At 36.0% G+C, this 12,500-nt stretch overlaps 1 protein-coding gene across 30 annotated transcripts in view; it reads left to right on the forward strand.

The window, feature by feature from the left end:
- LOC124948700 (zinc finger homeobox protein 3) overlaps positions 1-12,500 on the forward strand; it is a 402,750-nt gene that overhangs the window by 268,529 nt on the left and 121,721 nt on the right. The window lies entirely within an intron of this gene.

A 12,500-nucleotide genomic window follows, 5' to 3' on the forward strand; every position in this document is an offset into this window, starting at 1 on the left:
CTCTCTCTCTCTCTCTCTCTCTCTCTCTCTCTCTCTCTCTCTTCTATATATCCATATAGGTATATCTATCTCTCTCTTACTTCCTTGCTCTTCATCATCCTTGCATCTTCTGACTTCTACCAGGCTATATGCCTCTTGTATTCGACGATCCTTTCTTCTTCTTCTTCTTCTTCGACATCTTTCTCTCTCTCTCTCTCTCTCTCTCTCTCTCTCTCTCTGTCTCTTCCTTTCTCTTTTTCTCCTGCTGTCCTTTTCTATCTTACAATTTTAATCTCTCATAATCCCCGATACCTTACATCCGCGATGGACCGAGCACACGCTGCTGTTCCTGCCACCCGCACCTCCTATCAACCCCACCGACCTTCTCTACGGACAATGGGCCCTGATTGCGGATTAGGGATTAGGAGACAAAAGTCGGAACGAGAGAACCGGCCGACTTAACAAACAAACGGGATCGCACCGATCGGTGTACCATCTTCTTCTTATTCTTCTTTTCATTCTTATTATTATCTTTTTCTTCTTCATCTTCTTTTTCTTATTATCCCACTCCTTCTCCCTCTCCTTCTCCTTCTTCTTCTTCTCCTTTTTCTTCTTTTTCTTCTCCTTCCATCGTGAATATGTCTTCCTTATCGTTCCTTCTTATGGATGGACGCATATCAAAGCCAATGTGTCGATCTTTCTCTCGAAAGATCGAACGAGAAGATTGAAATTTGATGTTATCATTGATATTCCCTCTCAGTACGGACAATATATATATATATATATATATATATATATATATATATATATATCTATATGTATGTATGTATATAATATATGTAATCGAAACCTTATCAGTTTCGATCGAATAAATTAAATAATAAAAACAACGAGGAGAAAGAGAGAGAGAGAGAGAGAGAGAGAAAAGAAATAAAAGAAGGACTTAAAAAAAAAAACGAATAAGATGTATAGGAAAAATTAAAAAAAATGAACAAACAAATGAATGAAAGTATGAATGAATAAATGAATGAATAAAAACGTATACGTAACGAGTAAGTTGTATTGAACGAACGATTGGAATTCCGATTTTCTTTTCATTGAACGTAACGATCAAGGGACGGGGATCGGCTCGCGTTTGTTGTGAAACTTATCGGACCTCGAGGCTTTCCGATAATCGTAAGAGAAAAAGATAGAGATAGACAGAGATAGACAGATAGAGAAAGAAAGAGAAAGAAAGAGAGATAAGACGGTTAGTAGGAGTGAGTGGAAAGGGAATAGAAGTTGAGGGAGGATCGAAGAGGGAAAAGGATCGCCAGTTTACTCTGGCTTGGCTCGCTGATACGCGGTAAAAATATTTGAAACCTCCGTCGCAGGTCGTGGCCCGGCGTGTTAGTTTGTAAGCCGAGTGAGAGAGATGAGATCGAAGATAAGATGTGTCCGCTCTCGGTAGAGATAGCCATTCTAGCCATCTCTCTCTTTTTCTCTCTCTCTCTCTCTCTCTCTTTCTCTCACACTTCCTCTCTACCTTTCGTGTGCCCTCCAAGCCCTTTTCTCGTGTCACAACTGGTCCAGCACGTTTCGCACCAAGTCCCTCATTCTCCTCCCTTTCACGATATATATATATATATATATTTTTTTTTTGTCCTTCTTTTCTCATTTTTCCATTTCTTCATTTCTTTTTTTTTTTTTACGCCATTCGTTTAACTCGCGAAAATAGTTACGTTGCAATTATTAAAAGAAAAAAAAAAAAAGAGAGAGAGAGAGAGAAATCGAGATCGAATTTATTTCATCGAAATACAAATCGACGTATTATATTCAAATTATTGTAAACGTTCACGCGTTAATGTCTATTCAATTTATTAAACGTACGATCGTTTAATTGCGATTTAAATTTGGTGAAAGACCAAGATACGAATAATTACTTATCAAAGGACTCCGTGATAAATCGCAAATATATTATTAATCGTGCGTAATTATTCGAGCCATCTATATACGTATCTATCGGCGAAATTGAAATCGTATCTGGTATTAAGCGAGCCGTTCTTATTTTTTCTTTTTTTTAATCGGATCAATAGCGTGCTGTGTTTCTGTTAAAAAAAAAAAAAAAAAAAAAAAAAAAAAAAAAAAAGAAAAAAAGGGATTACAAATCTCATCGAGTGTGTTTTAAAGAATTTCATTGAAAATCCTTGTTCGTCGAAAACAGATATTCATATATTTTTTTCGTAGAATATTTGAAGATTTTATTTTTATCTATCATTGGTTGGTCTTATCGATCGTTGATTATAAAATTGATAAAACGAAAACTCTCTCTCTCTCTCTCTCTCTCTCTCTCTCTCTCTCTCTCATCATTTGTTGACTCTTCGTAGATGAGAGCTTGAGATGAAATGTTATTTCTCGTCTCTGATGATGTCGGTGACCTTCGAATGCGTTGGGTGAGTTAACGGCGCGAGTCGAATTCGGTGTGGGCGCCGCTTGTTGCGGTCTCTCTCTCTCTCTCTCTCTCTCTCTCTCTCTCTCTCTCTCTCTCTTTCTCTCCTCGCGCCACACCTCGCATATTTGGCGCGTGATGTCGCGACCAGATTGGTTCGACATGCTGTACGAATGTAAAGGTCGAAGCCGTGAACGGACTGCTCGAGAAGGATGGCGAGCGGATTTTTAAATCGCAGCTATTATAAACGCGAATCGAATCATTGGGTGGTTGGGAGAAGGGGAGGGGGGGGTGGATAAGGGGGAGAGGTTATAAGGGGGATAAGGTGGGTAGGGAGATTCAGCTCGAGCCGAGACGCCTCTCTCGACGAGCAAAGAACGATGATGCGTTTCACTTCGTTCTTCTTCTTATTCCATATCTAGAAATCGATTCTGAAATCGTTTGAAATCTTTTGAAATCGTTTTTGATATAAGGCAATCTGAAAATAAAAAAAAAAAAAAAAAAAAAAAAAAAAAAAAATATTCCTTTTAAGAATATATATACTGATATATAAATAATATTATGAATTCATTATTAGTAACTGTATGTTCCATTAAATCATGTGCGTTTACAGATGATAGGAATGAGGGCTTGGCGGGCGGGCGGGGGAGGGAGGCGGGGGGGGGGGGGGGAGAGGAGGTAAATTTATTGGGACAAATGCGATTGGAAATGGATATAAATATATATATATATATATATAAGGTATATAGATATTTTTATTTTGCTTCTGTTCTCTTTGTTCTTTTCTTTTTTTATTTTCTTTTTTTATTTTCTTTTTTTTTTTTTTTTTTTTTTTTTTTTATGATATTCCAAAACGTTTTGAAAGTTCGTAAACGTTAAAGCGTATATCGCCTAAGACGCTTATATAAAACTATCTCGTTCTCGTAGTCGCGACATGAGGTCATTGGGATTTAATTAATATTGTAGAACACCAACGGTATCCGGCAATTACTCGTTCGTTATGGTTTACGAGAGGAGGGGTGGTTTATCGATCTGAACAGATTGTTGTCCGGCTTCGATATTCATTAATTATTTCGCACAGATCGACAATAGGTTCGTTGGAATACCGTATATGCTTGGTATTGGACAAACCGGGTGATATCAACCTCGGCAAGAAGTCTACAACAACTTCTTTCTAAGCGTTGCTACCGTTGTTTCTAATTATATCGAATCGCTCGGTCGCTTGCTCGGTCGTTCGTTCGTTCGTTCGTTCGTTCGTTCGTTCGTTCATATGTACGTACGTACGTACATTCGTACGTTCGATAAAGTTCTGCGAAAATCACCCCTCGACGTGGAAAGCAACGTACGTACCTTGCTTTTATTATTTCCGTTTAGTTCGTGAATCTTTGTTCGAGATCTCGATTCGTTAATAGACATAGATTTTATCCAGGAGAAAAGGAAAGAAAGAATAAAGGAACGAGAGAACGCACAAATTTTTATAAAAAAAAAAAAAAAAAAAAAAAAGAAAAAAGAAAAAAGAAAAAGAAAAACAAAGAAAGAAAGAAAGAAAGAAAGAAAGAAATAAAGGAAAAAATCAAGAGCTATTTTAAAAAATGGAAAAACATTGATCTCCTTTCATTACGATTACCTTCGATTTATGGATAAATACTATAACGAAGTGTAACAGTGTTGCATTATAATTAACACGATCGTCGTCGATTTTATCGAACTAAGAAAAGGGAAAGAGAGAGAGAGAGAGAGAGAGAGAGAGAGAGAGAGAGAGAGAGAGAGAGAGAGAGAGAGAGAGAGAGATAGAAAAAGCTTCTTCTTCCAGTTGATCGTCTCGAAAGTGGTAGAAGCGGTAGCACGAGATCTTTTATTTCCCGCTCTTTCTCTATCCTCTATCCTCTTATCCTCTAACACACACACACACACACACATATATATATATATATATATATATATATATATATATATCTGTATATCTATATCTATCTTTTTCTCTTTCTCTATCCCGTGCGAACTCGAGTGTCCCGTGGAAGTGACGCCCGGCGAGTTCTATCGACAGCCTTGAGGTGTCCATCGGTGATTTAAAAGACGAGAAACTTGCAACGTGTCGCAGGTATGCCGATCGGTGTGCCTCACCTACACGCACAAACCTGGTAAATGGTATAGTGGAGAGAAAGAGAGAGAAAGAGAGAGAAAGAGAGAGAAAGAGAGAGAAAGAGGGGAACAGAACGTTCGTTCTATGCCGAGCATCGTCGTATACCTATACGGCCGGTTTCTAGCTACTTTTTGCACGAAGCCCGCGCTCACCGAAAGCGACCAATCGCCGTGCCGAAGACGAGATTGTCCGGCTATGGTGGCGATCGAGCTTCTGCTTTGTTCGAGAGGCGAACGCCGAGCGTTCTCCTCTACCTCCCTTCCCCCTTCTAAAATCCCCTTCACTCCTCTTCCCATCTCATCTCTTCTCTTCTCTTCTCTTCTCTTCTCTTCTCATCTCTTCTGTTCACTCTCGTTCGTTATTAACCGATATTTTGTTCACTTCCATTTCTTATTATATCAACTGGTCGTTTTGAAAATTGTAAGAGAGGAAAAAAAGGAAAAAGGAAAAAAAAAAAGTTCATTATATTCTTTTCGACCTCATTTACGGCACGTTCACAATGCAACAATGTAAGATCATGTTCCCGTTAATAAGTGTTCTTAATCATGAAAATACGCGGTGGACGGATTAAACGTTCACGACAATATGATAATGTTCGTGTTCATAATTGTACAATCATGAAAATGCGTATGCATTAATATTAATGCGATCGTATTGTCATGTGAACATTAATGCGCATACATTCTCATGATTTTATAATTATTATTGAACAATGAACATGACTGTGTATTGTCATGAACATTGGTGTGCGTAATATTTTCATTATTCGTATTTTACTTATGTACGAATATGAACATGACGAACATTGCCGTGAACATTAATAAAGGTAATACGTACGATCGTGATAGAAAAAGTTTTTAACATCGATGTTCATGACAATGTTAATCGTGTTACCGTGTTGTTCATAAATATACATATTCCTAAGGACGTATGGATAATATATGCTCAAAGTTTATTATAAAGTATTCACGATAGAATATGATCATGTTTAATATACGCGAAACGTCATTTTGTGATTAATTTATAGTTAGAGATTCGATTATTCAAAGGAAGCTGATCATTTTTTTTTCTCTCTCTTTTTTTTTCGGATAAGAGATAAGAGTAAGAACATAGTTGAACCTGTGTGTTCTCGATAACATTATCGTTTTTTCCCTAACTCTTACGGTAGGTTTACGTGTGTACATGTATATATATATATATATATATATATATATATATATATATATATATATATATATAAAACCTTCAGTATGTATTGGCTTCGTAACGATCGATAGGTAAGGGTAAGCCCCGGAGTAATGGGAGGGTGAGTCGCGTCGAATTAACGACCACAGTAGTTTACAGTCCAAACATTTGCTTCTAGCACACGCTGAATTTCCTTGTAGTTCGTGCGTGCTTTGATTTTCAAAGATTCTTTTACGTTCATTAATTAAATTCTTACTACGCAATTCACAAGAACTACGTTTACTCCGTTCCTTTCATTCTTCGAGTTCTTCCTTTTCCGTCCCTTTGCTTTTTTCCATTCCTTTCTTGTTTCCTTTTTATCTATTTATTTATTTCTTTATTTGTTTATCTTTTTTGTTTTCTTTTTCTTTTTCTTTTGTATGTTTCTTTTTTTTTTTTTTTTTTTTTTCTTGTCCACGTTTTCTCGCTCGTCGCAATATGGCGCGATGTGAAAATGCATCTTTGAAATAATTCAGAAATCAATGGAATAAAATATACTCGAGATATAATACGTACGTGTATTAACGGGCATCTCATTAAAGAAGTCAGCTATCATTGCAATTTCTTCGTGAATCGAACTCGCTTCGTTCCTTACAATAACGTCGACCTTTTTATTCGATTCTCCTCCTTTCTCGACGGTACGAGTAACTTCGAGAGCGAGTTGAGACCATCCAAATGGTGGGGGGACTTGAGGCCCTTCGTTGGCGCGCTCCGCGTTAACGAGACACCTTTCCATAATCCTGTTCTCGTTATCGTCTTCTCTCTCTCTCTCTCTCTCTCTTTCTTTTCTTTTCTTTCTCTTTTCCTTTCACACGTATACGTAAGCTAGGTAACATACACATTTGACACGTATGCTACACTTATACATTGACGAGTACGATTTAACAGATCAGACTTGTTTCTAGCATAGACGTAAGTAGATACATACCACTCTATCATACCTGTTAATCGACTCGTTTTAATAAGCCTCCTCGCATAAATTTCGAACTAATTGATCCAGTTAATTATCAACATACCGGTCCAGCTCAGTCGAATTGAAAATTTTTCTCTTTTCTGATCTAAAAACTTCTCCTTGTGTCCTCTGCTCTTTCTCTCTCTCTCTCTCTCTCTCTCTCTCTTTCTCTCCCATCTCTCCCATCTCTCCCGAACCGTAAAAGGCTTGAACTTCGCGTTCTCGTTTTACTCAACCGACACATTGTTCGTCGACTTGTTTTCCTCTTTCTTCTTCTTCTTTTTTTCTTTTTTCTTTCTTTCTTTCATTCATTCTTTCTTTCTTTCTTCATTCGCAAAAACGAAACGCGTGTATCGTCTCGTCGTTTTCCACTTCTTTTCTATTTTTATCGTTGGTTTTTTGTTTTGTTTTGTATTTTTTTTCTTCGTTTTTCTTTTTCCCCCTTATTCCTTTGATATAAATCATTCCTCTTTTTTTTTCTTTTTTTTTTTTTTTCTTTTTTTTTTTTTTTCTTTTCTTTTTTTTTAGATTATTCGAATATATAAGATGTTTCTACGAGAAATTCTTTCAACTACGTATAACTACGTATTTATCCTCATTTGCATAAATTATCAAAGATTTTTCTTTCGTTCATCTTCTTATTTGAAGTAATGTAATTGGGTGAGCAGGATTTCCGGTACACTTGTGATTACTACGAAGTCGATTAATATTAGTAATAATGATAATAATGATAATAATAATAATAATAATATTATTATTAATGATTATTATAATAATAATTATTAATAATAATAATAATAATAATAATAATAATAATAATAATAATAAAGAATAAAAATATTCGTATCAATGTTTTCGATCTTTCTCGCACTTGTTCAAGTATAAACCTGAATTGCGAATAAGTAATTAGTATCTATTTAAAAGAGGAATATCTTAAGGAATCAGTGAACGTTATAAATCGCCCTGACTACCCTGTCATTTGTATATTAATGAGTTTTACGCCTATCGACGTTTACTTAGTTAATTAAGACGTAGGCTCAGAACATTATAAAGTAGAAAATAGAAAAAGGAAAGGCATTTATTTTATCGAAAATATCTAAGTAATTCAATCGTCAAAATGATAAAACAGTTATTTATTGCAAGCAACGCCGATAAAATGAACAATAACGAAGTCTCTCTTTTTCTCTCTGATCGATTTTATCTATAAATTTTCTTCTATAATAAAATTTTCCAATTGCATTATCATAACATTAACTCATTTAACTCGTTACATCTAATAATATTACATCAAACAAACAAATATTGCATTTTAGTTTCATTTCGTTGAGTTTCGTTACATCATTTCAAAGAATTATTGACGATTATATTGAATTTCACAAGAAATAAATTCGTAGCCGTCTGAACGTGCAAAATAGCTTGATCGATTGATAAATATTTTCGTAAAATATATAACAATAAGATAATAAATTAAATGGAATTAATGATGAAAGGGATGAAATGGACGTTGTATCGACGTTGTTATTTGTGTTTGTCAATGTTCTCTCAGTTGTAACGTCGTCTACCTGTTTAAAAATTATTCGGCTCGTATATAACCAGAAAGAATGACGACCCATTGGAGAAGTGTCGAACAGACGGTTATAACAGAAAGAGAAAAGGGACTCAAAGAGAGAGAGACAGAGAGAAAATGAAGACAAAAGAGAAAGAAAACAAGAGAGAGAAAAAGAGAGAGAGAGAGAGAGAGAGAGAGAGAGAGAGAGAAGAGAGAGTAAGAGAAGAGAGAAGAGATAAGAAAGATGAGAAAAGAGAAATATAAAAGAAAAGAAAGACCGACCCATTCGGTCCATTCGAGACCGAAGCTGTTTTCACCGTTAATTACCAGCCAGGCTGGAATTAATTAGACGCCGGGCTTTATTGCCGGTCAACAACGTCGGCCGTGTCTTTAGTACTTTTCCGTATAGTTGCACCTAAGAGAAAGCAACGACAGAACTTTTATTTCTCTTTTCTCTCTCTCTCTCTCTCTCTCTCTCTCTCTCTCTTTCACAGACACACAGACACTCTCTTTTTCTCTCTCCTTTGGGAAGTCAAGTTCGAAAAGTCGTTACTCATTCGACGAACATTTACGAGTTCGAAGAACGGCAAAGGATATGAACAAAAAAATGTATATATATATATATATATATATATATATATATATATATATTATTTTTTCTTTTTTTTTTTTTTGAGAAAGAATTTCCGTGCGAAAGAATTTGTTCTTCGTGTCAGAAAAAAAAAAAGAAAAAAATATATATAGAGAGAGAGAGAGAGAACAAAGATCAAACGTCCAAAAGATTGGGGATGATGAAAGTGTGAGACTTACTATTAATCATAAAAAAAAAAAAAAAAAAAAGAAAGAAAAAAGAAAAAACAATAACAAAAAAGAAACACTTTGCTAAACATACGATGAATTACAGATGAAATCGGCATGGCTTTCGTAAATTAAATCGATTGCGGACCGATTAACACCAGCCTCCTACACTCTTTTAATAATCGACAGGTGAAAGAAGTATCTCTTTCTCATTCTCTCTCTCTCTCTCTCTCTCTTTCTTTCTCTCTCTCTCTCTCTCTCTCTCTCTCTTCCTTTCTCTCTCCCCCGTTGGGTACGCCCAAACAGAATACAAATCGATTTTGCGCGATAAATCACAGCCACGGTGAATCATTATCGCGATGGCTCGTATTCCCTTATATCGTTCATGTTAGAATTCCAATGGCGTGTAATTCTATGAATTATAAAGCGACCGAGAGTTCCTCCATTCTAAATGACGCGTGGAACGAATAATAATAGTACCTCCCTTCTCCTACATATGGTTAACACCTCGAATTCTTTCGACGCTTCACTTTCGTGGGAAAGTATCGCGGAAATTTGATGTATGTACGTACGTACGTACGTAAGTAAGTAGAAGAATGGCATCTTGCTCGCACCTTGTTGAATACAGAATTTTTTCTTTTTTTTTTCTTTTTTTTTTCCACCGATTTTCCACGCTCTTTAATTCCTGTCTTTCGTTTCTCTTTTTGCCCAGACCTCCCCTCCCTTCCTACCTCCCTCCCTCCCTCCCCCTATCACCATTCTCTTCCGATCTCCTCGTCTTGCTCCAATCATCCCCCTATCCGTCGCCACCGTCGACGCCGCCGCTCCCTCTCTCCACCTCTTTCGTGAAAAGATTCCGTAAATGGACAAAACTTTCAGTATTATCGAGAAGATCTGTCTCTGCCAGGTGCTTATGAAAGAAAATCGAGCTATACACGTTAAACCAACACGTTATATCGTTTATGGGTCTATAATAATATCTTGCCCTAAACAGTCCCCTTCGGTTCTTCTAATATCTTTTGATATAATTCATCTTAAACTTAGATCGTACCCATTGAATATACTTTTAACAATGAAAATATAAACGAATGGAATCAGTATTGTTAAATATGGATATTCTTTGGATAATAGGATCCTGTCAGGATATTATTTGGCATTTACGATAGCAAACATAATCTATCTATCTTTCTCTCTCTCTCTCTTTCTCTATCCTACTCCTTCTGTCATTCTCCCTCTTCCTTGCGGCGCCCGCCTCCCCCCCCCTCTCCTTTCTCTTTCTCAATATGATCTTTGATTTGTGGTATGGTAAAAGCGTGAACGGAGATAGTTATTTCAAAGATCTTAAGAAAGTTAAAACAACAATAACCTAAGGAAAAATATTCTTGTAGGAATTAGAATGGATTAGTTGTTGATGGTACGTTGGATGCTTTTAGGTGGACGAAAGATAATAATAGATTCTCGTACGAGCATCCAAGGTTTATGCTTTAAAATCCCATCGAGAAAGGGGAAGAGGGGAAGGAGATAGAGATAGAGATAGAGATAGAGAGAGAGAGAGAGAGAAAACGAGAGAGAGAGAGTGAGAGAGAGAGAGAAAAAGAGAGACACACACACAAAACACCTGGTAAGATGACCTGCACTTTTTTCGAAGAAAAACTCAACTTTGATCTATCTTCGAAACTACATTATACCTGCATAGATATTTTGAAAATTTTCTTTTCCTTCCTTCCCATCTGCTTCTTCTTATTTTTTTACTCTTGTCTTATTCTTGGTCATCCTAAATTTTCGATATATTGAAATAGTTATAATAGTAGTAATAACAATAATAATAATAATAATAGTAGTGGTAGTAGTAGTGGTGGTGGTGATGGTTAATACTAGGTACTAGTTTCTCTGTCTTTTTCTGAAGAAAAAAGGAAAAAGAAGGAAAGAAAAAAAGAAAGAAAGAGGATCAAATTCTTTTGTATATTTCTCATTCTTTTTTTTTTTCTTTTTTTCTCCTTTTTCTCTTTCTTTTTTTATTTTTTTTTTTTTTCTTTTTTTTTTGAAATATCGCCGTCGATTGAATTTTGAGAGAACAAAGAACCTTTTTTCTACTTTCGCTGGATAGAATACGTTAATACGTTAAGATTTCTTTATGCCCTTCGCTCGTCCATTCGTCCTTCTGAAGGATATTATCCTCATTATTCTTAAAAATAACGAATAAGATAGAGAGGAAGGATAATAGAATTAATAACATTCGAAAAATAATTCCATTTCAAATCCTTAAAGCATTCCTAAAAGTTTATTTATTTTTGAACATAAATCTTTCTATTGTTCGTTTGCAAAATAACGATGTAATAAAAATAAAAAGCGGATAAATGAGAAAGAATGAAAGAAGGAAAGAGAAAGAGAAAGAGAAAAAAGGAAGAAGAAGAAGAAAAGAAAAAAAGAAGAAAATGAAGATAAGAAACGTCGCGATCATACCGCGTTATGGGCTCGTCGATCAGCGAAAAGGGCCAAAGTTGTTGGTATCATCCAAGACGAGATCCGCCCACGCTTATGTTGATGCATATGTGTTTTTCCACATGTACGTATGTACATATTTATGTATGTATGTATGCGTACGTGTGTCTACCTATGTACGTGTTTACCAACGACGAAATTGTTATTTTCGCGTGGGTAGTTCGCTGCATCTTGCAGCATCCAGATCAGTATGTGATGTCTCTTATTTGTCCTCGAAGTATACCTAAACTCCTGATCCTTTTTTCAACGAGGACGAGCCGACGAGCATTATGTTTAGGACTTCGATCGTTGTCATTGTCGTCCTCGTTGTCGTGGTCGTCGGCTCTCGGGCCATTCTTCTTCTTTTTTCTTTTACTTATTTCATTTCGTCTTCTTCTTCTTCTTCTTCCTCTTCTTCTTCCTCGAACAGAGAAGCCGAAGATTTTCTCGGCGATAAGGATACAGCAATTAATCGTATGAATTAATTAATCGGATCACAGGAGATAGGAGGGCTCGCTCTTCGAAGGAGGAAGTTTCCTTTGCGTTGTGTTGTGTGGCGTAGGCGAGGCTAACAGGCCGATCCAATCTTTAGATAAGGGCTAACTTCTCGACTACGGCCAACTACGTGTATCCCTTATGTTTGTTTGTTTGTCTATATTCTTTTTGACCTATGGAACACCCCCACTTTATTTCTAAACCATTCCCATCCCTTTCAGCCCCTTCTGTTGAAATCGATCATACGTTTTTCGTGACACATTGGTATAACATATAGAGATTTATACTAGTCATACTTATATGTGCATATACGATAATAAGATATATATATATATATATATATGTGTGTGTGTGTGTGTATACTTGTCTTTCTATTATATTAACTTCAGTTGTTATAATCGATACTTGTGTATATTTATTCCTCTTGTTATTTTGAATAAAATCTATCATT

Source organism: Vespa velutina, chromosome 4 (assembly GCF_912470025.1).
Source record: "Vespa velutina chromosome 4, iVesVel2.1, whole genome shotgun sequence".
Classification (NCBI taxonomy): Eukaryota; Metazoa; Arthropoda; class Insecta; order Hymenoptera; family Vespidae; genus Vespa; species Vespa velutina.